We start from the raw sequence: 5,806 nt of genomic DNA on the forward strand, positions 1-5,806 counted from the left end.
TTACAAAAAAAAGAGTAAAACACAAAGGTAGACATGAAATGTAAAACACAATGACTAAGATATTTCGTAAAACACAATTCATTGGTATTTGCAAAGTAAGAGTAGTAGTCTAGGAGTTAAAATGGAGTAATATTGAAGAGATAAAAACGTAAAGTCTAAAATTTGAGGGAAAATAAAAGTCAAAGGGTAAAAATGGAAAGTAGAAAGGAAGAGGGGTAGTGGCGCAAAAGCGTTGAGGGGTGGTGGCGGAAAAGGCAAAGTGTAAAAGTAGAGGGTGGTGGTGGAAATATATAAAAGATAGTTAAGAATGTGTCATGTGATTCTTTCTGTGTGAAGATAAAGGTGGGTCGATACGAGTTTATTTTAATTTTTATATTTCTGGTTTGAGTTTAGCTCTTAAGAAATATTTTACCAATGAAGTGGTGGTGTAGTGGTAAGGGAGAAACTTGGTGTTTTAAGGGACCTAAGTTCGATTCCTGCCCTCCCTATTATTTTCTGTGGCACATGGTGATGATGGGAGATTAGGTGAATAGGTGGAGATCGCTAATTCGATCCTTGAACTGAGCGAGTTTTACCTCACCGCACTGTCGTGCATTCGGGCGAGTGTTCACAGGCTTCAGCCCTAGGTGAGTGTTTTCCCCGGTTCGAAGGCGAATGTATTCCGGTGTGGTGAATTTCATAGTAGCCTATTTGGATGATTCGTTGGCCGTTCAAAAAAGAAATACTTTGAGTTTGAGTTTCGCATCATGATCACATGCTTTGTTCGTTTATTATTATTATTATTATTATTATTATTATTATTATTATTATTATTATTATTAAAATCTTTTATTATGTTTATATAAATAGCTAAGGTAAGTTTTAGAGGGTAGTCAAGATCCAAATATGAAGCTAGGAGTCAGATTGTTTGTTAAAATGAGGTTTAACTTAAGTCGGACAAATGCTTTGTTTGATTCAAGAATTTATCAATTCGTTCTTGAGTAGCTTACGAGTGGTTTAACTCGTTTACACCCTTAATTTTGTTAAACTATGTTTTTCTGCTTCTCTTACTCTTTTAACATTTACTGTTAAAAGAATATATTAAATTTGAATCTCACAGACAGGTTTCGGTAAATAATTATATATTTCTTGTTCATCCTTTTTTTTTCTTGTTTATTTTACTATATTTGATTTACAAACTAAATCAACAAGAGAGTAAGGAAGATGATAAAACAAAACCCAACTCAATTTCATTCTTTCATTCGATTACGAAATATTAACTTTGGTACTTTTCGCATATACAAAGTATGATGCTTTTATAGTATGTGGTAAAGGAAGATGCAACATGATAGTTTGCATTTTCTTTATCTTTACAATATATCAATATCAAAGGGCATTTAATTCATAAAAAAGAAATAAGTAAAAAACTCAAGAATTATATAATGCACTTGTACTAGATGATATAATATGATATAATGATAACTAGGATTACGACCCGCCGCAATGCGGCGGGGATTCTTTATTTATAACTAAGTCGATCTACGACCCACACGTTATGTTAAACCTGTCAAACGGGGTAAAAATAGACGATGTAAAAACGTTCACCCACACACGCACGTTGCGTCGTGTTAACTTGCGAAATTTAGAACGAAACGTAAAAACGTTAAGCCAAAAACGCACGCTGTGATGTGTTAAGTCACAAAATTTAGAACCAAGCATAGAGCGCAAAATTTGTGGAAAATGAAAACTATAAAGGACCAAAGTTGAAAGTAAAAAAAGTTATGAGGATAGATTGTAAAAGATAAAAAATTTTGGGTTAAAAGTAAAAAACAAATAGTTTTGGGTTAAAAGTAATTTATGAAATACTTTTGGGTGAAAAGTAAAAAAAATCAATTTTTTTTTTGGAAAACCCCCAAAGCCAATGTTACGACAACCATATGCATAACAATTTTTTCTTTGAAAAATCCCCAAAGCACACCCCGCGTTGCGGCGGGGCGTAAAACGATGTCAAATAGTACTAATGTCACACAACCGTCATCGACAACCAACACTGACTCGACCTATAATATGCGTATTGCGACGAACCTGTCAAACATGGAAAAATAGAGGTAAAAACGTTGAACCACACATGCACGTTGCGTCGTATTAACTCGAAAATTTTAGAACTATACGTAAAACGAAAATTTGCGAAAGATGAAAAGCATAAGTGACAAAAGTTGTGAAGTTAAATTGCAAATAATGAAAAGTTTTGGGTTAAAGTTAAAAAAAACAAATTATGAGGGTTAAAATTGGAAAATGTACAAACCTTTGGGTTAAAACTAAAAAACCAAGTTTTTTTTTTTTGGAAAACACCCAAAGCACAACTTACAAGTCCTTATGCACAAAAAGTTTGCTAATTTATATAGGTTTTAATTAGAAGCTAACTAAGGTAAGTCGTTACATATACATGGGGCAATGATAAATCAAAAACTCATGTGAGTTGAGAAAACCTTGAAAACTCAATATCTACCATTGATCTTGTGAATGGTTGGCTGAGATTTGTTGTGAGTGTGACTGTATATTCTTTTAATGAAAATTATGAGGTAAAGGTACACTAAGGGTAATTTTATCTTTTTAACAACTTATTTTTTTTTTTTTGAAAGGAAAACTTCATTAGCAACCGGCCAGCCCGAAAAAACCCGGGCGACCAACACCGAACAACCAGCTATACAAATTTACACCAATCCTCCCAAGACAAATCTATACATTTAGATCTACTATTAAACCACAAGAACCCGAGAGACCTAATCGAACAAAAAACCTCCTCCACTTTCGGCGATTTAGCATTGAACACCAAATCATTCCTAGCTTTCCAAATCAACCAGCAAGCAATAATCACAATGCCTTGATACCGCAGAAGCTTCGACCCGTACAGCCCACTGAAACGAAACACTTTCACGACATCAACAAAAGAAAACGCCACAGGGAAAGGAACGTTACACCAGGAGCTAATCTTTAACCAAATAGCCGTAGAAAAACTACAAGCCGTGAACAAATGAGAAGCCGTCTCTTCCCCGTCTCCACACATCGGACAAGCCACTTCCGGCAGGCCAATACCCCGTTTGCATAGCTCCAAATGCTTGCACCACAACAGTTGTCGCCACCCCATATTAAAAAGAGAATGTCAAACTTTCTCTCTCTTCTTGTGATATCTTGAAACACACAAAAGTCTATCTCATAATCCTCTCACATCCACATTTTATTTCTCTATCTTTCATTCTCAGATTAACCTTTAAAAACATTTTATTTTATATTACAAAACGTAAGACATATGTTACATATATAAATTTTAGTTATTAAATGTATGCAACCTTTAATTTACATGATTTCATCTGTAAGTTCAAAATAAAATGTTACATACATCAAATAATTTGTTTTTTAGAATTGTTAAATATGTAACTAGCAAAACATATATGAATATAGGATTTATAACATGGGTATTTGTATTACATAAAAATGTAACATACATTTTTTAATTATCTATTTATGCCACATTTGTAATAACACACTTTATTTCTATAACATAAAATATTACACAGAAACGTAACATATAATTTTTACATGATCAAATGCACTTTATTTTCTGTAACGGACATTATTTTTGTAACACAAAAAAATGTAACATGCATTTTTGCTTTGATTGATTGTTACATTTCTAACACAAAAAAAAAATGTAACAACACACTTTGTTTCTGTAACAGTCACTTTGTTTTTACAATAATCTGGTAAAAATATAACAACACACTTTATTTTTACAACAGTCTAAAAAGTGTAACAATCCACTTTATTTTCAGTAACGTGCATTATTCATGTAACACGAAAAAATGTAACATGCATTTTTTCTTTGATTGTTACATTTCGTAACTATGTTTAACATCAAACATCTTTTGAATCATCTTCAACATCTGAAACATCAACTTCAAATTGTTTTGGTCGGTACAGATCTGAAACAAATTTTACACAAAAAATTGATGCAATCAATAATAAAAACAACAAACCCATAAAACAAGAACTTAAAAACCTCCATCTTCTTGAACAAAAAAATTGCAGATCTACAAAACACAACAAAAATGCAGACTAAAAAAGTGTAGATTTGCAAACAAAGCTAGAAAAAAAAACATACTTATTCACCTTCTTGAACAAGATCTGAAACAATTTTACACAAAAAAATTGATGCAATCAATAATAAAAACAACAGTCTAAAAAAGTGTAACAACACACTTTATTTTCAGTAACATGCATTATTTATGTAACATGAAAAAATGTAACATGCATTTTTTAATTGTCAATTTATGCCAAGAAATACAACACACTTTATTTTCAGTTTCGTGCATTATTTATGTAACACGAAAAAATGTAACATGCATTTTTTAATTATCAAAAATTGCAGATCCACAAAACACAACAAAAAATGCAGACTAAAAAAGTGTAGATTTGCAAACAAAGCTGAAAAAAACATACTTATTCACCTTCTTGAACAATATCTGAAACAAATTTTACACAAAAAATTGATGCAATCAATAATAAAAACAACAAACCCATAAAACAAGAACTTAAAAACCTCCATCTTCTTGAACAAAAAAAATAGCAGATCCACAACCCACAACAAAAATGCAGACTAAAAAAGTGTAGATTTGCAAACAAAGCTGAAAAAAAACATACTTATTCACCTTCTTGAACAAGATTTTCGAACAAACCCCTTCAGCCTCCTCAAAAACGTAAAAAAAAATGTGTAATTTCACCTGATCTTTCCCTGGTTTCGAACAAAAACTTCAGCCTTCTCTTCGATATCTGGTTCATCATCTTCTTCGTGTAAGATTTTCTTTAAAATAAACCAAAGAGAATCCGTCTTCATGGGGTTTGAAAAGAAACATGATGGATCCAGATCTAGATCTTAACGGGTTTAAAAGAAACATGATGGATCCAGATCTAGATGACGGTCCAGATCTAGATCTAGATGGAGTCTACATGGATCTAATGCTCATCAGTTTCTCCAATTTCATTTTTGTTGTTGTTTTCTCTATATTGGAACAAGTGAGAGGGAGAGGGAAAAGTGTGATAGAGAAGAGAGATGAAGGAGGAAATGAGATCTGGTGAGTTTTAAAAAGATATGGTGAGTTTTAATTGTAGAGAGGGAAAATGACTGTTACATTTTCTGCAATAATGCAAAATGACGTATATACCCCTCACTTATCAATGTGGCAGATGTGACGTGGCTGAATCCTAGCCACATATGTGGGTTTCTTGGGTTTTCTCAACTGGAGTGAGTTTTCTCATTATAATTAGCCCATATACATATACATATATATGTTTATGTAATTATTATAGTTCTATAGTTAAAGTTGGTTCTCCATTAAACGTCACTTTATATAATACAAGGAGTAAATTACGATTTTGGCCCCCGTGGTTATATCACTTTTACCTTATTAACCTAAAATAGAATCTTTTAACATCTGTGTCCCCATAGTCTCTATAACTAACTATTTTGGCCCCTGAGTCTAACTCAACCCATTACCCTGGTTAATTAATTGTCACATGTAACTCATATGATGGGTATATTAGTAAATTCACCTCCCACTGACCTTATAAACAAAACCCTAGTTTTTTTTTATCACTTCATCTTCTTCACCATTCCCTCTCAAACCCTAATTTCACAATAGTGATCTGCAGATGTGGGTTTGAAGCAGTCATTCGAACCTCCCATACTCAAGCTAATCTAGAGTTGGGAAGGGTTGGGTGTTACCCCCTTCGCAGCCCATGATCTTCGATTTCCCCCCAATATTCAACA

General features: G+C 32.8%; 1 long non-coding RNA gene across 2 annotated transcripts; it reads right to left on the reverse strand.

Moving 5' to 3' along the window:
* Window positions 1–3,512: 3,512 nt before the first annotated feature.
* On the reverse strand, window positions 3,513–5,299 carry LOC110896466. 2 transcript variants are annotated; one of them, XR_002567927.2, is made up of 2 exons: window positions 4,689–5,299; window positions 3,513–3,962 (listed from the first exon to the last, which is right to left on the reverse strand). It is a non-coding gene; the product is annotated as an uncharacterized LOC110896466 (long non-coding RNA). The 2 variants fall into 2 exon arrangements; XR_002567928.2 differs by having other exon boundaries at window positions 4,681–5,299.
* Window positions 5,300–5,806: the final 507 nt, after the last annotated feature.

This window comes from Helianthus annuus, chromosome 12 (assembly GCF_002127325.2).
Source record: "Helianthus annuus cultivar XRQ/B chromosome 12, HanXRQr2.0-SUNRISE, whole genome shotgun sequence".
NCBI lineage: Eukaryota > Viridiplantae > Streptophyta > Magnoliopsida > Asterales > Asteraceae > Helianthus > Helianthus annuus.